Below are 24,257 nucleotides of genomic sequence, written 5' to 3'. Positions count from 1 at the left end.
TTCTTAAAGATAAGAACAGCAGCAAGTATATTAGTATACTAATATGAATATATTAGTATACATTCTACTAACAAACATTTAAAAATGAATAATAATTTTTTATATAACCAAAGTGTATAAACTTTCATTTTGTTGTAAAACAATAAATATAATAATTTGTCTTACATATTTAAGTGTATTCATTGTTCACTACCAGTACTTTTAAAACATGGATTCCCCATCCTTGAGTTCTTTTTCTTGATTCAATTCTTCTTGGGTACATTTTCATCAGGTAGTTTTTTGGTTTTCTTTGTTTTGTTCTTTTTTAAAGAAGGACCCATTAATGTCTTCTTATTCTCAGAATCTGCACAAAATTAAGAATGCTCTTCTGTTGCCATAAACATAAAACAGATGGGCTGAGTATAATATTCTTGGCTCATTCTTTTTCCCTCCTTTTTAAGATTCTGTAAACATTCCTCCACTTTCCTTTGTCATTAAATGTTGCTGTGGGGAAGTAGGAGGTGAGATTAAACCCACCATTTTTCTTTCAGCCCTAGCACATGACTTGATTTTTCTGCCCCAAGTTTACCTGCTCACTGAGTTTTTTTAATTATCCTGCAACAATACATGTCTTCATGTCGATCATTCTGCACAATTATTTACCTGGAAAATATTGTACAGGATTAATCAGTGAATTCAATATATATTTTAAAAAATTTTAGCAGTGTTTTCTTCTTTTATAATTTTGAATAATCTTCTGTTTCATTTGTTTTGTTCTTTTAATTCAGGAATACCAATCATGCATATGTTAAGCTGCTGTGGCAGATTTCTGCATTATCTTCTTTCTGTTGTTCTCTCTTTTTGTCATTTTTTCTTCTTTGTTTTTAATAGGATTTTTACAAATCTCACCCTCCATGTCACTGTGCGTTTCATGTTTTTTCAGTTTAGAATGTGGATTTTGTTTTTCTGACTATTTATTTTAAATCTTTAATTCCTCCTGTGAATTTTGTCAGCTTACTTTTCATTTCTCCATGGTCATTTATTTTATTTAATCTTTTCATTCTTCTTTTTAAAGTTAAAATTACTTTTAATAGATTTCTGTTCTTGACTTTGATGGAGAAAAATGGACAGATTTACCCTCTTTTCTTAAACAAATTTTTAAAAAACCCACAAAATTTATAAAGAATGGTTTTCAAACACAGGACAACAGACCATGTAGAATAGTAATCCCTGAAAGAAGGTAAACAAAGGAAGCGAGCCCTATGTTTTCCCTCACTAATTCCCTAGAGAGAGATCCCAGGCTACAGTGTAGTCTCCCTCAGTTGAGAAGAAAGAGTTCATTGAGAATTTGGGAAGGCCAAGGTGAATTCACAGAGTAACAGAGAGGAGAGAACTACACAGAGAAAGAGCTCCTGGAGATTTGCCATCGAGTCTTCAGAGCATGCATTTGAGAAATCCCCCTGAGGCTGGGGAAAGAATTACCAGAAAGGATCAGGTGGAAAAAATCTTGATGTTCACACAGGGCTGGGGATTTTTCAAGTTCCCAGCATCACAAATGGAGAAAACATATAACATGTGGGATGTTGAGTAGAATACTCAGAAGAGTAATGCCTCAATAGTAGGGCCAAAATAGCCTAGAGTAAAGGCCAGTCTGTCCTGCATAACTCCTAGTCAAATTATCTGGTTGAGTACGCCATCTATTTCCTAAGTAAATCTAAATGATTCTAAGTGACAAGTTAAAATTTTTTACTATCTTTATGTTTTCATCAATTATTCATTGTGGCTGTAATAGCTTTTGCTTTTTAATATTTTGTTGCCCTGTTATTTGGTGCATAGTGGCTTGTGATAGTTTTATCTTTATTGTACCTTAACAATAAAAAGTAAACTCTTTGTTTTATTTCCTGCTATTTGCTTTTTAAGGGAACTTCTTTATTTGACAGTAATATCGCAACTTTAAAAAGAAATTTAAATCTGTTCATAAGGAAAATACCTAAAATGAAGTGAAACAAAAGATTATGTAGGATTTATTATTATGTTTGTCCATAAGTGAATCTTTGTCTTTGAATAGAGGGGCTTCATCTATTTATATTTGTTGTTACAATTGATATCTTTCATCACATTTCTTTTATTTCAGTGTTTTCTCTTAAAACTATGTTCTTGCTATTTGGACAATTTTTTTTTTCTTTATGTACCATTTTCTATCATTTTATCTTCAGTGTTTTGCAAGCTATAAAGCCTCCATTAAATTCTATTAATGGGTATCTTTAAACATTCTTTGACATGTAATTTTCTAATGTCCCAGGAAAGAAAGAATTTGTCAGTATAAGGTGTGCGTATAATCTTTGCACATACTGACCCCAGGGTTATTTCAATCTCTGACCCATCAATATTGCTTCACCTACAGGGAAATTAATTTTCAGAATTCTAGTTAGACTTATCTCCTTCATTATTACCTGCCTAAATGTTTTCTGGGATTTGGCATCTCTGCTTTAGTATAGAAAGATATCTGGGAAACGGTACAGTATAGAATGCTACTGCCTTTCAAATCGTCAATAGAAGATGGAGGAATGACTGCACCTCTTTCTGGCTGATACAAGTTTTTGTCTCTAAATGAGCTACCAGACAGTGGGCAGGTATGAAGTAGTTTGGTCTTTTTCTCGCCCCCTTCTTTCGCTCCCCTCCCCCTCCTTCTTCCTCCTTCCACATCTCCTGCTTTAGTTTCTCCTTCTCTTTTTCCTCCTTTTCCTTCTTCATTTCTGTTACCTGAGGCAAAGTCTGGGAAAGTCTGGAGGAAAAACCTGTGCACACTTTTCTGGCTTATGATTAGAAGATGTTATACTCAGATTATTCAGTAGTGTGAATTTTCACCTATATTCTTTGTCTTCATTGGTATTTAGTGAAACTTAGGAAAGGCTGTATCATGGGAGATTAGCCTTATATCTTTTTTTTTAAAACTAAACTTTTTTACTTTGAAATAATTATAGATACAAAGGAAGATACAGGAATTATAAATAAAGGAATGTGCAAAGAAATATATGGGGGGGGTCCTGTGCACCCTACAGCAAGCCTTCTTCAATGTTTGGTTCTTCTTGCAAAACGAAAGTAAGTATCAGAACCAGAACATGAACATTTGGTACAATCCATAGAGCTTATTCAGATTTCATCGGTTATTGAGTGTGCTCGTGTAACTCTATGCAATTTATCATATGTGTAGCTTGGTGTAACTACAACCACCATCAAGATACCTAAATGTGCTGTCACCGCAAAAATACCTTATAGCCACACCCATCACCTCCCATCCATCGCTAGTCATTGACAGCCACTAATCTGTTCTCTATTTCTATAATGATGGTATTTCACAAACTTATATGAACAAAATCATGCTCTAGTGTAGTTTTCAGATTGGCTTTTCTCACCAGCACAATTTCCTCAAGGTCCACTCAAGTTGTGCATATCAATAGTTTGTTCTTTTTTGTTGTTGAATAGTATTTCTTGATATGGATATGCTACTACAGCTTGTTTAAGCTTTCACACATTGAAGTACATTTGGGTAGTTTCTAGTTTTAGGCTGTTACAAATAAAGCTGCTGTGAACATTTTATGCAAATTTCTGTGTGAAAATAAGTTTTTATTTTCTTAGGATATATATGTAAGGATATATATTTCAGGATCATTTGGTAAGTTCATTTAAGCTTGTTTATTTATTTATTTATTTATTTGTGGCCATTTAAGTTTAAAAGGAACTGCCAAACTATTTTTCAGAGTGAGTATACTATTTTACATTCCCACCAGCTGTGTATGAGTGATCAGGTTCTGTACATCCTTGCCAGTATTTGATGTTGTCACTGTTTTTTATTTTAGCCATACTGATAGGTGTGTTGTAGTGATATATTACTGTAGTCTTAATTTGCATTTTTCTAAAAGCTAACGATGTTAAACATTTTTCATGTGTTTATTTGCTATCTGTATATCCTCTTTTTTTTTTTTTTTTTTTTTTTTTTTTTTTAAAAGATGACCGGTAAGGGGATCTCAACCCTTGGCTTGGTGTTGTCAGCACCACGCTCAGCCAGTGAGCGAACCGGCCATCCCTATATAGGATCCGAACCCGTGGCCTTGGTGTTATCAGCACCGCACTCTACCGAGTGAGCCACGGGCCGGCCTCCTTGTATATCCTCTTTGATAAAATGTTAGGGCATGTGTTTTGTCCATTTTCTAATTGAATTGTTTGATTTTGACTTTTGAGATTTCTGTATTGGGGTATAATAAAAAAAATACATATATTTGGTCTTTGTCTTCGGTTCCTGGCACATGGCTCCTAGAACACTTGGACTCTCCTGAGTGATATGAATATCTTTTGTGCACTAATGAGTGGCTGGAGTCCTTGGATAGCTTCAGGATGGGAGCTGATTGCCCGAAAGAGCAAGCCACAATTAGAGGGTTAGCACTTTTAGTCCCACTCCCTGATCTCTGGGGAGGATAGAGGAGTTGGAGATTGAGTGCAATTACCAATTGCCAATCATTTAATCGATCATGCCTATGTAGTGAAACTTCCATTAAAAACTTCTAAAACGTGGGTTTCAGGAAACTTCCAGGTTGTTGAACACATAGAGGTACTAGAAGCATGTAGGGAAAATAGAATAGTTTAATCGGGCCCCTTCGCCTCAGGTCCAGTTGGGTGTGGTGCAGCACATTCTTTGTAAACTTCAGTTCTGTGGAGCTGTGGCCCTGAACTGCTGGCCGGCAGAGAGCTCCTGTCTAAAAATAGAGCATGTTTACTTTGCTGGCAGCTGCTCAGTTTTTCTTTGGACTTTGCTGGTAGCAGTTGAGTTTCGAGTTTCTCTTTGGATTGCCTAGCTCCTAGATGTGTGTGTGCAGAAAAAGACTACTCTTTCTTCAACTAAGTTTCCAAGGACCTTTTTTTCTGATTATCTCGCTTGTAGACCTGCATGTGAAGGGCTTGTGACCCAGTCTGTACAATGGGCTTGAGTGGTCTGTGAGCTCCAGACTCAGCCCTAGCTCTACAGAGCACACCTGGAAAGAGCATGAAAGCTCTGCATACCCCACTGTCCCCATACCTTGCCCAATGCCTCCATTCTACTTGGCTCTTCCTGAGTTATATTCCTTATAATAAACCAGTAAACATAAGTAAGTGTTTTCCTGAATTCTGCAAGTTGTTCCAGTGAATTTTAGAAGCTGAAGGGAGGTCATGAGGACCCCTGAATTTGTAGCCAAGTTGGACATCAATGTGGGTAACCTGGAGACCAAGGACTTGGACCTGGTATCTGAAGTGACTGCAGTCCTCTAAGACTGAGCCTGTTAACTTGTGGAGTCTGCACTAATTCTGAATAGTTAGTGTCAGAATTGAATTGAATTGTAGGGCACCTATTGGTACTCAGAGAATGGGACATTTAGATTCTAGCTATCAGTTCTGTGTAGCACGTGTGGTTTGCAAATATTTTCTCCCAGTCTGTAATTTGTCTTTTCATCCTCTTAGCAGGACCTTTCACAGAACAAAGTTTTAAATTTTGATGAAGTTCAATTTATAATCTTTCCTTATATGGGTTATGCTTTTGGTGTTAAGTCTAAGAACTCTGTGCCTAATCATTCTAGGTTTGAAGATTTTCTTCTATGTTGTTTTTTTTCCTACAAGTTTTTACGTTTAAGTCTATGATCACTTTTGAGTTAATTTTTGTGTAAAGTGTGAGGTTTAGTTTAAGGTTCTTTTTTCCCCCCTATGTATGTCTAAAGGCTGCAACATTATTTATTGCAAAGGCTGTCATACAGATTGCTTTTGCTCGTTTGTCAAAAATAATTGGGCATATTTATGTGATATATTTCTGGTACCTGAATCTGTTCCATTAATCTGTTTCTATCCGTCTGCCAGTAGTACCACACTATCTTGGTTATTGTAGCTATATAGTAAGCTTTAACATTGAGAAGAGTGATTCCTCTCACTTCATTGTTCTTTTTCAAAATTGTTTTGATTATTCTTAAGGCCTTTCCCTTCCTATATAAATTTTAAAATAAGCTTCTCCATCTACAAAAACTTTGCTGATTTTTATATAGAAATTGTATTAAATTTACATACAGGTCAATTTAGGGAGAACGGAAACACTTTACTTTGTTGAGTCTTCCAATCTGTGAATAAGGTATGTCTCCCCAAGTACTTAGGTCTTCTTTGTTGTTTTTTTAATCAGCATTTTATAACTTTCATCATGCAGATTCTGTATGTGTTTTGTTACGTTGATATCTACATATTTCATTTCTTTGGAGCAATTGTACCTGGTACTGTGTTTTTTATTTTGGTTTCCATGTTTTCATTGTCAGAATATAGGAATTAAATTGATTTTTATGTGTTGATCTTGTGTTGTGCCATCTTGATGAACTCAATCTTGATGAACTCAAGATTGTGTAGATTTCTCAGAATTTTCTACATAGACAATAATGTCATCTGAAAATAAAGACAATTTCATTATTTCTTTTCCAGTCTGTGTGCCTTTATTTCTTTTTCTTGCCTTATTGCAGGGAATAGAACTTCCAGTGCAATGTTGAATGACTGGTGAGGAGGGACATGCTTGCTTTGTTCCTGGCCTTAGAGGAAAAGCATTTAGACTTAAGTATTCATCCTTAAGAATAATGTTAATTATAGGTTTTCCCAGGTGCTCTTTATAAGGTTGAGAAACTTCCCCTGTATTCCTATTTTTCTCAGAGTTTTAAAAATCATGAATGGATGTTGGATTATGTCAAATGTTTTAACTTCATCATTGATACTATCATGTGATTTTTCTTCTTTAGCTTGCTGATATGATGAAATACATTGTTTGATTTTCAAATATTAAACAAGTCTTGCATGCCTGTATTAAATCCCCTTTGGTCAAAGTGTATTATTCTTTTTATACATTGGTGAATTTCAGTTGCTAACATTTTGTTGAGGATGTTTGTGCCTCTACTTATGAGAGATATTGGTCTGTAGTGTTCCTTTTTTGGTGCTGTCTTTGTTTGGTTTTGACATCAGAGTATCATTGGTTTCACAAAGTGAGTTGGAAAGTGTTCCATCCTCTTCTATTTCCTGGAAGAGATTGTATAAGATCAGTGCTAATTCTTCTTTGAATCTTTGGTAAAATTCTCTAGTGAAACCATCTGGGCCTGGAGATTTCTTTTTCAGGAACTTTTAAATAATAAATTTAATTTCTTTAATGGTTGTAACTATTCACATTGTCAATTTCATCTTGACTGGGTTTTGACAGTTTATGGTTTCCCAAGAGTTGGTCGATTTCTTCTAAGGTGTTGAATTTGAGTGTAAAGTTGTTGGCGGTTGCATTAGTTTTCTAGGGCTGCTATATAGCAAAGCACCACAAACTGGATGGCTTAAAACAACAGAAGTTTATTGTCTCACAGTTCTGGAGGCCGGACGTCTGAAATCAAGGTATGAGCAGGGCCATGCTCCTTCTGAAAACTGCAGGGGAGAATTCTTCCCGGGTTCTGGTGGCTTGCCGGCAGTCTGTGATATTCCTTGGCTTGCAGCTGCACAACTCCATTCTCTGCCTTCGTTGTCCCATGGCATTCTCCCTGGGTGTCTGTCTGTCTCCACATGGCCTTCTTCATATAAAGACATTAGCCATATTGGATTAGGAACTTTATTCCAGTAGGACCTCATCTTAACTAAACTCGTGTTGTACATTATATACCTATAGTCCTCATGTTACATACCTTGTATCTCTAGACTAGTTCATGCTATGTATCTGCTACTTTATAACTTCTAACCTACATCTCCCCATTTCCTCCCTGCTGTGGATTGATGTCCCCCCAAAACTTAGTCCTCACTGTGACAGTGTGAAGAAGGTGTTCTATTATGGTAATTGAAAGGTGGGGCCTTGAAAAGGTTATTGGAATGTTGAGGACTATGCATAGTGAATGAACTGATCTGTTCACTGAGTAATAAATTGATAGATTACTGGTGGTCGTGGGCACGGTTCTGAGGGCTTTAAAAGGTGAGCACATGAAGAGTTCTCTCTCTGCTTCCACCATCTCACAATGTGATACCCTGTGCTGCTGAAGCCACCACCAAGGAAGAACTCACCAGATGTGTTACCTGGACATGAACTTTCCAGCTTCCGAAACTGTAAGCAATAAATTTCAGTTTCTTATAAATTACCCAGTTCCAGGCATTTTGTTATAAACAACAGAAACAGACGAATACACTCCCCTTACCATTTTTTTCTGAACCATTGGAAAGTAAATTACAAAAACCATGTTGCTTCATCTCTAAATATGTCATTGTACTTCCCTTAAGAATAAGTACATTTGGGGCTGGGCGGTTAGTACAGTTGGTTAGAGTGTGGTGTTATAACATCAAGGTCAAGGGTTCATATCCCCATATGGATCAGCTGCCAAAAAAAAAAAAAAAAAAAAAAAAAAGAATAAGTACACTTATTTTCATAATACAATCATCACACCTAAGAAAATTAAAAATAATCTTACAATATCATTTAATATATGTGTATATTCAGATTGCCACAATTGTCTCCAAAATTTTTTTTACAGCTCTGTCTTTTTCAATCCAGGAACTATCTAGGGTCATGTTTTGCCATTGGTTATGTCTATTTAAGCTTTTAATCTAAAATATTATCTTCTTCTCCCTTGCCCCTTTTCTCTTAGCAAATTGACTTTTTTATAGGATAGACAGATTTAGAAAATTTAAAAAACCAGGATGCTCAGTTAATGTGAATGTCAAATAAACAATGAATCATCTTTTAGTATAATATGCCCCATGCTTATACTAAAAGCTGATTTGTTGTTCATCTGAAATGCAAATTTAACTGGTTATCCTATATTTTATCTGATCACTCTTCTTTTTGGAAAGTTCAGACCAGTTGCATTATAGTGTAGCTCAAATTCTGGATTTGTTTTGTAGAGATTTGATGCTGTTAAACCTTTTTTCCAACAATATTCCACAGGTGATGTTGCATGCTTATTGCATCATATTAGGAGGAACATGTCTAGCAGTCTCATTAGTGAACCTAAGTTTGATGACTGGATGAGGGTGGAGGCTCCCAAATCTCTCTAGTTAAAAGTACCTTCTCCCTTTTGGAATTACTAAGTAATCTGTGGGATAATATTCTGAGAATAAGTAAATACCTGTCCCCAATCACCTGTAGTGTGTGATTTTAACATTCATTAGTGATAATTTCCTGAATCAATTATTACCTTGCAAAATGATTTTCTAATTCTTTTTTGGCAGTGGCTGGTAGGGGGATCTGAACTCTTGACCTTGGTGTTATCAGCACCACACTATCCCAAGCGAGCCACCAGCCCGCTGATTTTCTAATTTTATCTTTCCTTCCACATTTATTATTAGCTGGCTTTCATCTGTAAAGAAGAATTTTCCCTTTTTTTTTAATGCTCTCTCTCTCTCTCTCTTTGAAGATCACTACATACTAATGGAATTTTAAAAATTAAGTTGGTTGTGATCCATTACTGACATTATTATTTTTATTGCTCAAATTACCCCAGTTTTGGCCAATGAAAGCCCCCTTCAAGTCTGCTCTCTGTTCTCTTGGATATGACCCTATTTCGTCTTTGAGTGCTTGATTTCATTCTATCATAAAAAGATGTCCCAGGCTCATTTTATACTCTTCTTGTTCAAGAGCAGGAATCAGCCTTTTACCCAGTGAACCTGTGCCAGCTATCAGTTTACTGCCTCTCTGCTCCAAATCCGTTGCCTCTGCCCTGCTTTGAGCTACTGGAGTTTGACCCTTTAAACATGCTTCCTTTGCCAGCTGGCACAATGGCAAGCTTTGTCAGTAGAGGGCACTGGAGGGACACTGCAGGAAACGGGCTTCTCATGCTGCTCCTGGTGTCCTCCCTCTTCTTGCTCGTAAGGCACAGCCGCCAGCACATGCACACGGAACACCAGTGGCCCTCACTCTCCAGCCAGTTTCCTGTTCAGCAGACTTGCCCTACAGATGCCTGCTTGCAAGCTGAGCCAATCAGGTACCTCTGTGTAAAGTATCTTGCTTGCCAACGTCAGCCCACCAGCTGTGGACCAGCTGTGATGCAGAATAACACAGAAAACTTCTCTCCCATTGTATTAGTCTGTTTGTATTGCTTATAACAAAATACCTGAAACTGGGGGATTTATAAAGAAAAACGACATTTATTGCTTACAGTTTCTGAAGCTGGGAAATCCAAAATCCATCTCGTGGTGGCAACAGCGACCCAGGAGTCTCATTTTGCAAGATGGTGGAAGCAGAGAGAGCAGAGAGAGAGAAAGACAGACAGACTCTTCTCTTTTAAAGGCCTCAGAAGCACATCCCTGACCACCATTTTTAATCCATTCACTACTGCAGGGTCCTACAATCTAATCAGCTCTTCAAGGCTCCATCTTCCAATTACCGTAATAGGATTTCCCACCCTCTTAACAGTCACAGTGGAGACCAAGTTTCTAATACATAAAGCTTGGTGAACATAATTGAAGCTTCAATGAGTTTTGGGGGGACATAATTCAATCCTCTACATTCTACCCCTGGCCCCCCAAAACTCATGTCCTTTCACATGCAAATACATTCATTTCATCCCCAAAGTCTCGACATGTCTGAACTCAGAAGTCCAAAGTTCAAAGTCCCATCTGTAAAATCAATACAAGTTATCTACTTCCAAGATACAATAGTGGGACAAACATAGGGAACATATTCCCATTCCAAAAGGGAGAAATAGGCCAAAAGAAAGGGGTAACAGGTGCTAAACAAGTCCAAAACCCAGCAGGGCAGGCATTAAAATTCAAAGCTGGTGAATCAGGTACCTCAACTCCTTGTTCAACCTCTTCTGCATGCTGGTGGGGGTGTTGGGTCCCCAAGTCCTTGGGCAGCTCTGCTCCTATGGCTTTCTGGGTCTCAGGCCACACTTCAGCTCTCCCAGGCTAGGGTTCCACCCTCGTAGCTCCACAGGTCTGGGGTCTCCATGATGCTTCCACTCTCACGGCTCCACTAGGAATGACGCTGATGGGATTTCTCTGCTGCAACTACGACCCCACATTTCTACTCAGCATTGCTCTAGCAATGGTTGTCTGCGGTGACTCCACCCCTGTGATAGATCTCTTCCTGGGCCCCCAGACTTTTCCATACATCCTCTGAAATCAGGGTGGAGGCTCCCAAGCCTCCACAGCTCTAGCATTCTGTGAGCCTAAAGACTTAACACCACGTGGATGCCACCAAGGCTTCCGGCTTGTATCTTCCAAAGCTATGGGTCCAGCCACACTTGGGGCCAATTTACCCACAGCTGGAGTAGCCAAAGCAGCTGGGGTGCTGGTGCTGGAAGCAGCTTCTCAAGGTGGCCCAGGGCAATGAACCTATGGAGGGTGCCTCGGGCTTGTTCCCCAAGACCATTCTGTCTCCCTTGGCCTTTGGGCCTGAAATGGAAGGGTCAGCCCCAGAGGCTTCTGCAATGCTTTCAGGGCCTTTCCCCCCTTCTCTTGATAATCCCTTTTTCTTGTACTCATCTTCTTAGCACCATTGGATTTTTCTTCTGAAAATGCTCTCTGCTTCTCTACCACATGGCCAGGCTGTGAATTTTCCAAATCTTTACAATCTGCTTCTCTTTTAAATCTTGGCTTTATGTCACGCCTTTGCCAACATAACTCAGCATAGGCTGTTGCAAGGAGCCATGCAGCTTCCTTAATGCTTTGTTGCTTAGAAATTTCTTCTATCAAATTCTCTGGTTCACAACTCCTAAGTTCCAACTTCCACAAAGTCCTAGGGCATGGGCACAATGCAGCCAAGTTCTTTGCCATTTCATAGCAAGGGCGCTCTTTGCCCCAGTTTCCAATAAACTCCTTCTGATTTCTATCTGAAACTTCCTTAGAATGGTCTTTAAAGTCCATATTTCTATCAGCAATCTGCTTGCCATCATGTAACCAGTCTCTAAGACATTCCAAACTGTCTGTTGTATTTTTGTCTTCTTTTGAGTCCTCCAAACTCCTCCAACCTTTGCCTAACACCCAGTTCCAAAGCTGCTTCCACATTTTCAAGTATTTGTTATAAGCAACACTCCACTTCTCTGGTACCAATTTTCTGTATTAGTCCATTTGTGTTGCTTATAACAAAATACCTGAAACTGGGGGATTTATAAAGAAAAATGACATTTATTGCTTACAGTTTCTGAGGCTGGGAAGTCCAAAGTCCATCTGGTGGTGGCAACAGTGACCCAGGGGTCTCATTTTGCAAGATGGTGGAAGCAGAGGGAGCAGAAAGAGAAAGACAGACTATCCTCTTTTAAAGGCCTCAGAACCACACCCCTGACCACCATTTTTAATCCATTCACTACTGCAGGGTCCTACAATCCAATCACCTCTTCAAGGCTCCATCTTCCAATTACCGTAACAGGATTTCCCACCCTCTTAACAGTCACAGTGGGGGCTAAGTTTCTAATACATAAAGCTTGGTGAACACAATCGAAGCTTCAATGAGTTTTGGGGGGACATAATTCAATTCACAACAGCCATCCTCTGGGCTGCAGCTACACACTTTCCAATGAAGTCTGAAGCTCAGCTTTGGGGAGAAGTTCCCCCCTTTACAAATTGTTTCTTATTTGGGTACTTTCAGCTCTGTGGTATTGTTAAAGTTCTCTTTTGTCCTCTCTGGTTAACCCCCTGTATCTAGTTAATATTTCTTTATATTAAATTTTTCCTGTTCAGGTTACATATAGGCATACCTCAGAGATATTGTGGGTTTGGTTCCAGATGACTGCAATAAAGTGAATATCTCAATAAATTGAGTCACAAATTTTTTGTTTCCCAGTACATGTAAAAGTTATGTTTACTCTATACTGTAGCCTTTTAAGTGTGCAGTAGCATTATCTCTAAAAAAATTCATATACCTTAATTAAAAAGCAATTTATTGCTAAAAAATGCTAACGATGACCTGAGACTTCAGTGAATCACAATCTTTTGGCTGGGGGTGGGGGCTCTTGCCTTGATGTTGATGGCTGCTGACTGATCAGGGTGGGGGTTGCTGAAGGTTGGAGTGTCTGTGGCAATTTCTTCATAAAAGATGATAGTGAAGTTTGCCACACTGATTGACTCTTCCTTTCACAAAAGATTTCTCTGCAGCAGGCAGTACTATTTGATAGCATTTTACTCGCAGGGGAACTTTCAAAATTGGAGTCAATTCTCTCAAACCCTGCCACTGTTTTATCAACTAAGCTTATGTAATATTTGAAATCCTTTGTTGTCATTTCAACAGTGCTCATGGCATCATCATCAGGAGTGGATTTCATCTCAAGAAGTAACTTTCTTTGCTCATCCAGAAGAAGCAACTCCTCATCTGTTAACATTTTATCACATAATTTAGTCACATCTTCAGGCCACACTTCTAAATCTACTCTTGCTATTTCTACACATCTTACTTCCTCGACTGAAATCTTGAATACCACAAAGTCATCCATGATGGTTTGTAATGGATTGAATGTCCTCCCCAAACTCATTGAAGCTTGAATTGTGTCCCCCAAGTTTTATGTATTAGAAACTTGGCCCCCACTGTGACTGCTGGGAGGGTGGGAAATCCTATTATGGTAATTGAAAGGTAGAGCTTTGAAGAGGTGATTGGATTGTAGGACCACGCTGTAGTGAATGGATTAAAACTGGTGGTTGTGGGCATGGTTTGGAGGGCTTTAAAACGAGAGTGAATGAGAAGGTTAGGTTCTTTCTGGTCAATTTGCTTCCACCATCTTGCAATGTGAGACCCTTAGGTCACTATCACCACCACCAGATGTGTTCTCTGGACTTTGGACTTCTCAGCCTCCAAAACTGTAAGCAATAAATTTTGTTTTCTTTATAAAATACACAGTTCTGTGTATTTTGTTATAAGCAACAGAAACGGACTAACACAGGGTTAGAATCAACTTATTCTAAACTCCTGTTAATTTTGATATCTTTACCTCCTCCCATGAATCACAAATGTTCTTAGTGGCATCTAGAATGGTGAATTCTTTCCAGAAGGTTTTCAACTTACTTTGCTCAGATCCATCAGAAGAATCACTATCTATGTTAGGTATAGTGTTACGAAATGTATTTCTTAAGTAATAAGACTTGATAGTCAAAATTACTCCCCAATGAATGGGCTGCAGAATGAATGTTTTGTTAGTAGGTGTGAAAATAACATTAATCTCTGCGTATAACTTCATCAGAGCTCTTGGGTGACTGCGTGCGTTGTCAATAAGCAATGGTATTTTGAAAGGAATCTTTCTCTCTGAGCAGTAGGTCTTAACAGTGACCCTAAAATATTGAGTAAACCATGCTGTTTATTTAAATTTAAAATGCTTTAAATTTAGATCTCTGGTCTACATTTCCATATGTACTTGGATTTATTCCTGTACTTACTGTTCTCTTCCACTGATCTGTCTATTCATGTGCCAGTACCACAATGTTTTTATTGGACAGGATTTATAGTATGTTTTAATATTCGTTAAGGCTAATTGTCCTTCATTACTTTTATTTTTCAGGATTTTCCTTCGTATTCTTGTATGCTTATTTTTCCATATGAACTTTAGAATTAGTTTGCATAGCTCCAGGAAAAAAGCTTACTTTTATTTTTGTTGGAATCATGTTACATTTATATATTACTTGGGGAGAATTGACATCTTTATCATATCAAATAGTCTTATACAAAAACGAGTGGTGTCTTACCGTTTGTTCAAGTCTTTTCCTTTTTTTTTTTTTTTTTGGCTTTCAGGAGTTTTTTATAGTTTTCCTTATATAGTTTCTGCACATTTCTCTTTTTTTTTTCTGTGTTAAATGACATATGTCTTCCAGATGGTTACTGTTTGTATTTTTTTGTATATATGTTTTAGGTAAATGTTATGTCACACTACCTTATGGAATTCATTAGTTGAAAATAACATTAGTTGTTATTTTCAGTATTGATTCTCTGTTTTCCAGGTGTAATATATCATCTACATAAAGATATAATTTAATTCTTTCTCAATTCTTGTGCATCTAAATGCTTATTATCATTAGCTTATATCTCCAATACTGTGCTAAATAGTAGTGGAGATAGAGAACATACTTGCTTTGTTCTTGATCTTAATGGGAACGCCTCTAATGCTTCTCTATTAAGTATGATGCTGGTGTTGGGCTGAGCTATAAAATATTTCATCCGGTGAAGGAAATAGCCCTTAATTTCTATTTGATTTTATAAAGTAAGGAATGAATGTTGAAATTTGTCACAGCGTGTTACATTTTGTTATCTGCTCACAATTATATCTTTTTTTCCTTTCTTTTGTCATGATTCACTGTGGAGGAAGCACCCATATACTTTATTTTCCCACAGATACTGGGTTTGACCACGTGACTTGCTTTAAGCAATGGAATTTGACTAAAAATGGCAGTGTGTCAGTTCTGAGCCCAGCATATCATGCATTTCTTTTCACTTCTCTTGTGTTTCTGCCTCTGTTATAAGATGGGCATGCCATGATGATCTCAGATTGAGAGACATATGGAGTAGACCTGAATCCATCCTGTGCCTTTAATTACAACCACCCAGCCAAACAACAGACTGAGCAAGAAAAGTACATATTTGATGCTACAAGCCACTGAGATATTGGAGGTGTTTGTGACTGATTTCTTTTACAGCAAAAGCTGACTAATACAAAGTCCTTTTTAACATCTATAGATCTAGTCAGATAACATTTTCCTCCTTAGATCTAGAAATACAGTAGATTATAGGAATAAATTCACTGATATTGAAGTATGATTGCTGTGGAATAAACTTCCTCCGGCAAATTTAAATTCTTTAAATTTACTTTTAGATTCTATCTGCTGGCATTTTATTTAGAATTTTTCCATTGTCAGTCTTGGAAATAGTCTTGATCTATAGTTTTGTGTATGTGTGTGCGTGTTTGCAGTCTTCTTCTGGTTTGGGTGTTAAAGTTATACTTCTTTCATAAAAATCATTTGAGAGTTTTTCTTCTTTTTGTACTCTGCTGCAATTTAAACTGCATTGAGATTATCTGGTCTTTGAGGTTTGATAGAATCCCTCTGTAAAATCATTTAGATCTAGTTTTTTATAGATAGTTCTTTGACAACATTTTCTCTTTTTTCTGCAGAAATTTATCTGTTACACTTTCTATGTATACCTGGGTTGATTTTGGTATACTGCATTTCCCAAGAAAATTATCCAGTTTGTCTAGATTTTCCATTTGATTTTGTATAGAATTATGGAAAGTAGTCTCTTTTGATTTTAAACATTTTCTTAGTTTTATTGGTTATCTCCTTTTTCTTATTTGTGCTTTCTACCGTTTTTTCTTTTGTAGGTTAGTGGTTTATCTATTTTGTTGATTTTTTTTTTTTTTACAAAGGACTGACATTTTGATTTATTAGTTCCTATGACTTTTCTGTTCTCTATGTCATTATTTTTACTTTGTCCTCCTATTTTTAAAAATTAATTAGTTTTAATTGACGTGATTATACATATTTATGAGGTACAGAGTTCTATTTCAATACATGTATACAATGTGTGGTGATCAAGTCAGGGTAATTAGCATATTCATCATCACAAAAATTTATCATTTCTTTGTGATGATAACATTTGAGTTGTTCTCTTCTGGCCAATTGAGAACATACAATAAATTATTATTCATGAAAGGTGCCTGGCACTACTGTAGACCACTAGAACTTCTTTTTCCTATCTAGTTGTAATTTTTATACATTAATCAACCTCTCTCTATGCCCCGCTCCCTTCCTTTCCCAGCCTCTCTACTTCTTTAAGCTCAACTTTTTAATTTTGGCTCCCACTTATGCGTGAGAACATGCAGTATTTACCATTTTGTGCCTGATTTATTTCACTCAACATAATGTCTTCCAGGCTTATCCATGTTGCTGCAAATGACAGGATTTCATTCTTTTTTATGGCTGAGTAATATTCTATTTTGTTTATATAACCACATTTTCCTTACCATTCATCTGTCAATGAACACCTAGATTGATTCCATATCTTGGCTATTGTGACTAGTGCTGCAGTAAATATGGGGGTGCAGATATTTCTTTGATATACTAATATCCTTTCCTTTGATAAATACCCAGCAATGGGATTGCTGGATCATATGGTAGTTCAAATTTTAGTCTTTTGATAAATCTCTATACTGTTTTCTATAATGGCTGTGCTAATTTACATTCCCACCAACTGTGTATAAAGGTTCCCTTTTCTCTGCATTCTCACCAGCGCGTGTTATTTTTTGTCTTTGTGATAATAGCCATTCTAACCGGGGTGAAATGATGTCTCATTGTGGTTTTAATTTGCATATCCCTGATGATTAGTGATGTTGAGCATTTTTTCATATACTTCTTGGCCATTTGTGTGTCTTCTTTTGAGAAATGTCTATTCAGGTCATATGCTCATTTTTAAGTTGGATTTTTTTTTTCCCTGTTGAGTTGTTTAAGGTCCTTGCATATTCTGGATATCATTAATCCCCAGTCAGATGAATGATTTGCAAATATTTTCTCCCATTCTATTGGTTACTTCTTCAATTTGTTGATGGTTTCCTTTGCTCTGTAGCAGCTTTTTAGTTTGATGTAATTCTAATTGTCTATTTTTGACTTTATTGCCTATGCTTTAGAAGTCTTCTCCATAAAATTTTTGCTCAGACCAAAGTCTTGGAGTATTTCCCTTATGTTTTCTTCAAGTAATTTTATAGTTTCTGGTCTTGTATTTTAGTCTTTAATCCATTTTGAGTTGAGATAGTAAGAGATAGGGGTCTAATTTCTTTCTTCTGCATATGTATATCCAGTTTTCCCAGCACAATTTACTGGAGGCTGTCCTTTCCCCACTATATGTTCTTGGTGCTTTTGTCAAAAATTAGTTGGCTATAGATACATGGATTAATTTCTGGATTGTCCATTCTGTTCTGTTGGTTCATGTGTCTGTTTTTATGCCAGTACCATGCTGTTTTGGTTACTATGGCATTGTAGTATATTTTGAAGCCAGGTAGTGTGATCTCTCCAGCCTTGTTCTTTTTGTTTAAGATTGCTTTGGTTATACAGGGTCTTTTTCATTTACACACAATTTTTTTTTGGTTCCATATAAATTTTTGATTGTTTTTTCTATTTCTGTGAAAAATGTCATTGATATTTTGATAGGGATTGCATTTTTTAAGAAAAATTATTTATTTATTATTATTATTATGTACAATTTAAGATGTTGAACAGTAGTTGGGGGGAGGGAGGGGGAAAGGAGTGGGGTAGGATAGAAGGAGGAGGAAGAAGGGGGAGCATGGTCAAGGTCTGTGGCACCCCCCACATTCTAGCAGGGGAGACTAGGATGCTTCTGGTGGCAATTTGGTTGTGGCTGGGCTAGATGCGGACTTTGTGAGGCATGGCTAAGGCCCTTGGCCCCCCCCACCTCAGGAGCATGGGGCACTTTTAGCAGTAGCTTGATCATTGCTGGGCTGGATGCAGATGTTGGAGGGATGTGACTGAGGCCCTTGGAACCCTGCTACCCTGTCTTGGGAACCTGGGGCACTTCCGGTGCTGGCTCTGTGGTTGTCGCTGGGCTGGATGCAGATGTCAGGGGGCATGGTTGAGGCCCTTGACCCCCCACTACCCCAGCTCAGGAGCCTGGGGTACTTCAGGTAGTTGCTCTATAGTCATTGTTGGGCTGGATGCGGATGTCATGGGGGTGTGGTTGAGGCCCTCGGACCCCCTTCCCCACCTTGGGAGCCCAGAGTGCTTCTGGTGGCTGCCTAGTGATTGTCACTAGGATGGACAGGCATCACGTGGGTGTAGCTGAGGCCATCAGCCCTCCAACAACCCTGGCTTGGGAGCCTGGGGACTTCCAGTCTTTCTAGGTTTTATGAGTGCTCTTCGGTGGTATTAGACCTTTACTAGTTAATATCAGAACTTTGTCTCTGATCTGTGAGTTTTTTGTTTTTTCTTTCAGTTCTGTATTGGATTATTAGCTATTCCTACCATTTAAACTGTTGAAACTAATTTGTTGTCCTTTGCTTACTTCTAAAATGGGGGAACTTCCTGTGGGAACCAGCACTTGAGCCCTGTGGTTGAGCTAAATTGGTACTTTGCTGCTGATTCTCTGGGGAAGGTTTTTTTGTGCAGCTCAGGTTTTAATTGTTGAACTTGTAAGCACTTCCAGGTCTTGTGAGGTCTGGTACACCTGGGTTGTGTGGAAACTCTGGTCTAGGCCTGAATCTTTTCAGCAAAAGAAAACTGCACCCCCTGCAGCTCTATATTCCTGACCAGTCTATACTGAGTGGTCCTGTGCTGATTGGAGGGCAGATCAGTTGTCCATGCTGTGCCCCAGTGTTCCCCCCAGTGGACCAGTCTCCCCCACCTCCGGTACTCCAAACACTTCCCATGGGACAGGCCATGCACTGGTCCCTTGTGATGACTCACTGGCTTCTGAGTGGCTCCTTTTTTGGCTGTCTGTGGCCCCTCACTCCCATGTGGGTCCATGGGAATCCTGTCAGTGGTCTTGCTGGCCTGGGGGCCACCAAGGCCCTCTTCTCCCCTGCAGCCTCCAAGCAACTTCATGTGAAGGGCACAGCAGCAGCATTTGCCAGCTCCTGCTCCGTGTGCTCATGAGGGCCAGTGTTGAAGTGGTTGGGGCTCAAAATAGTCAGAGTGGTTCTCTCTTTCTCTCTTCATGGCTTCTCCTGCCTTCATAATGCTGTAGGTCTCTCCCCTCTTCCCTGAGCTCTAGCAACACCAGCTTGGCTGTCGTTGCTTTTTAATAGTTGTAAATTGGTTGATTGTGGGAGAAGATGATACTGGGGACCATCTATTCTGCCATCTTGATTGGAAACCTGCGGATTGAATTGAATCTGTAGATTGCTTTAGGATGTATGGACATTTTGACAATATTAATTCTTCCAATCTATAAATATGGGATGTCTTTCCATTTTTTTGTGTCCTTTTTCAATTTCTTAGAGACATTTTGTAGTTTTCATGGTAGAGATTTTTCATCTCCTTAGTTAAATTTATTCCTAGGTATTTTATTTTTTTGGTAGCTAAATGGGATTGCTTTCTTGATTTCTTTTTCAGCTAGTTCATTGTTGTATAGAAATGCTACCAATTTTCACACGTTAATTTTGTATTTGGCAACCTGACTGAATTCATTAATCAGCTCTAAGAAGTTTTGGTGGAGTCTTTAGGTTTTTCTGTGTATAAGATTACGTTGTCTGCAAACAGGGACAATTTGAGTCCCCTTTTCCAGCTTGGATGCCCTTTATTTCTTCCTTTTGCCTAATTGCTCTGACTAGGATTTCTAGTATTATGCTGAATAAGGTAAAAGTGGGTATCCTTGTCTTGTTCCTGTTCTTCTAGGAAAAGCTTTCAAATTTTCCCTGTTCAGTATGGTTAGGTGTGGGTTTGTCAGATATGGCCTTTACTGTATTGAGATACTTTCCTTCTATACTCAGTTGGTTGAGAGTTTTTATCATGAAGGGATGTTGAATTTCGTCAGATGATTTTTCTGAATCTATTGAGATGATCATACAGTTTTTGTCTTTCATTTTGTTGAGGTGATGGATCACATTTATTGATCTCATATGTTGAACCATCCTTGAACTATCAGGGATATTGGCTTATAGTTTTCTTTTTTGTTGTGTCTTTGTCTGATTTTGGTCTCAGGGTGATGCTGGCGTCAGAGTGAGTTTGGGGGAAAGCCCTCTGCTTTGATTTCTTGAGATAGTTTGAGAAGAATTGATATTAATTCTTCTTTAATAGTTTGGTAGAATTCAACAATGAAGCCATTTGGCCCTGGGCTTTTCTTTGTTGGGAGACTGCTGATTACTGACTCAATCTTATTACTTGTTACTGGTTTGTTCAGGCTTTCTGTTTCTTCTTTGTTCAGTCTTGGTAGGTTGTCTGTGTTCAGAAATTTATCCATTTCCTGTAGGTTTCCAATTTGTTGGTGTATAGTTGTTCTTAATAGTTTCTAATGGTTCTTTGTATTTCTGTGGTATCATTTGTAATGTCTCCTTTTCCATTTCTTATCTGCCTTATTTAGGTCTTCTCTCTTTTTTTCATGGTGTATATAATGGTTTGTCATTCAATTGATTCTTTGTATTTATTTATTTATTTATTTATTTTGGGGGGTATATACTTCATTTAGTTCTCTAACCTTTATTATTTCTGTTTACTAATTTTGGGATTGAAGTATTCTTATTTTTCTAATTCCTTGAGGTGCAATGTTTGTTTATTTGAAATCTTTATACTTTTTTGATGTAAGTACTTATTGCTTCCCTCTTAATACTGCTTTTGCAGTATTCTACAGGTTTTGATATGTTGTGTTTCTATTTTCATTTGTTTCTTGGAATTTTTTAATATCTTTCTTAATTTCTTTGACCCTTGTTCATTCAGGAACACGTTGTTTAATTTCCATTTATTTGTACAGTTTCCAAAGTTTCTCTTGTTATTGATTTCTAGTTGTATTCCACTGTGATTTGAAAAGACACTTGATATGATTTCAATTATTTATTTATTTATTATTTTTTTGAAGAATTGAAAATAGCTTTGCTGCCTATACATGACCAAGGTAAACATGGGGAAAAAATTTTTAAAAAAAGAACAGGCAAGATGTGTTTTCCTTGGGAAAGAGATAAGCATGCTAGTATGGGAGGAGAAAAAGGTCAAGACTCAAATAGAGCCAACTTCCTGTGAATGCCTCATTCCACTGGCCCACTTTCCTGGGTCTGTGCTTGGAATCAGTAGTTTCAGATCACAGAAACAATGCTAAAACATCCTTCCAAAAAGTATTTTACTTGCTCCAAGAACAAAATAGTTGCTTTAGGTGAAGGGGTAGTGATTATAGACCATTGTTCCCCGTTAAGCCCCCACTGATCTCAAAGATAAAAATATACACAATGGAACATTGACATTGAGTTCCAAAGTATTAATATTTCAAATAAATATTCCAAAAGTTAACACCTGCTCATAATCAAGGGATAGGGCATCTCTTGCCAAGTATGTGTGTTAAGACCAAGCACTTTATTAGAAATCCATTCTACAAAGAGAACAAATTTATTAGTTAGAACTATAAAATGCCAGCTCATAGGGTGTCATCATAGTTTTCTCCTGTGGCTGGTGTCTTGTACTGTTGTGCTACTATGAGGTATGTCTGTATTACACGTGAGGAAAGTAAGGCCAGGGAGGTTAACTTACCTGTTGTGTATCTCATAACCAATTAGTGGCAGAACCAAGACCAAATATTTGAGTTTTCAAACTTCTTACTCAGCCCATGAAGTGACAATGACAATATGTCACTTGATCTTTTCTCCTATAATGAAAAAATTCACTTGCATCCTGCCAGCCTTCTTTCAGTGATGTTTTAGTTTCTTAAGAATTAACATAGTAGAGATCATGGTATAACAAAGGGGAATAATGTGGTCTTTGCACGGTGCTTTATTACAAAGGCAGGCTGGGAAGAAGAAGATATGTCCCTGAGAAGCCTCTTTTATGTTGGAACAGATTCAAATTAATTTCAGGGAAAATCTAAAGTTCATTAATAGATTTATAAGTGAACAAGGAAGACAACATTTAAATGGCTGTCGTAGCCCTGAATCCTATTCAGAGCACCATTACATAGCATGACTAATTGGTAGAAGATTATCTACAACAATTGAAGGAATAATTTCAAACACAAGTCCTAAAGGCAACGTATGGCAATGAAACTAGAAAGCCATTTACTATCCATTACCATGTTTAGGGGTATACTAAGTGTAGCTATAGACCCTGTCCAGCAAGGAAATTCAAGAAAACCATAATCCCTTCTAATAACAGTTGTCTATGGATTAGTTATCATGAAGGGAAAAGGTTTGCTCTTAGGTCCATTTCCTCATTGAATAAACTAGACCAGCCCTCTAGTGTCAAAATACAGAAGTATCAAAGCACCAAGGCTGAAGATAAGTCAGTTGTGACATTCTGTGTAAACAAAGACAGAAAGCGACATAGTGTTCCCCTGTCATACCATTCTACAAAGCACTGGTTCCAACCCTCCTCTTGATCCCAGGCCTTGATTTTCCCAAATTCAACATTCCAATTGGTGGACACAGGTCATTATTGGATTCAGCTTTCTGAGTTCTTCAATTTGCTATATATATACTCTACACTGAATGTGATTAATTGCAAAAAAAAAAATTCTCTTCAAGAAACCTTCATAACAAAATACCAGATTCTCTATTAACAAGAAAAGGGGATCAAGTTTAACAGGCCAAAGTAGAAGAGTAGAAGTCTGCCAGAACGTATATGGATGGCACAAGACAGCTCTGACCTCAGGTCCCCTGTGCTGAACGAGAGTCACTGGCAAAGCCCCAAGGTGGGAGAGCTGCAAACATCTAGAGTTACATGGGAAACAGTGTTTATTCCTCATTTAGTCGTCATCTGATTGCTCAGCAGACCTTTCATCTGTAGCCACTTTCCAATTTGTGCATTTGTTTGTCCTCTCCTGGATTTCTTTGTTAGCCATAGGGATATGGTCTTTTTTTTTTTTTTTTAAATCTCTCTTTTTCCTATTTTCTTACTGTTTCTTTCCTCACTTTCCTCAGAACTGCTAGATACTAAATCATATAACTAGGAAGTGTCACTTTCTGCCTCTAAGAATAAAGCAGACTTTTTGAGAGACTTTTTTCTGGATTTTTTTTTTTTCTTGTGTTTATGGCTGTTTCCTTTTCCTGGTACTGGAAGCCACAGTTTCTTCTGAGAACTCACTTGAGGAATTTGCTGTTATATCTGTGGCTTGCTTTTTGCTTTTCTACTGTGTGTGTGTGTTCATATGTGTGTGACCCTTTTTTCTGCTTTTTTTTTTCTTTTTGGTGGGATTTCTTTGACTTCTTGTGCTTGCTGGATTTTGGGGTAGAAGATTTTACCTGGGGAGATTCCCTCCCACCCCTTGCATTGGTAATATCTTGCTAATCACTACTGCCTGTTTCAAATTTTTCAGGGTATAGCTCTTTATAACCACTGTGATCCCATCTGTTATAATCATATAACTTTTTGTTCCAGGATTTAGACTTAGGAAAATCATCTTTATATGTCCCAGAAATTTCATTTTTTGATTTCTAATAGTCTCTTTGTCTTTACTCATCAAATCTGTCACTACAAATCCAGCTTGAACTGCTGGGTCACATTTTCTTTTTGGTCCTCCAGTAAGCAAGTTCCATCTGTTTCTCTAGTTCTCTTATTTTCCACATATCTGATTCTTCCTGAATCTTATTGTGAGCATCTGTGTGCCAGATGACATTCCTTAGGAAGATGTTCCCCCATAGAACCTGGGACAT

General features: G+C 37.7%; 1 pseudogene; it reads right to left on the bottom strand.

Annotated features, from left to right (window-relative positions):
• Positions 1-23,350: 23,350 nt before the first annotated feature.
• Positions 23,351-24,257, bottom strand: LOC134386618 (uncharacterized protein NKAPD1-like; annotated as a pseudogene).

This window comes from Cynocephalus volans, chromosome 9, assembly GCF_027409185.1.
Source record: "Cynocephalus volans isolate mCynVol1 chromosome 9, mCynVol1.pri, whole genome shotgun sequence".
NCBI lineage: Eukaryota > Metazoa > Chordata > Mammalia > Dermoptera > Cynocephalidae > Cynocephalus > Cynocephalus volans.
The sequence above is the reverse complement of the archived record's forward strand: the minus strand, read 5'-3'. Positions and strand labels throughout refer to the sequence as shown.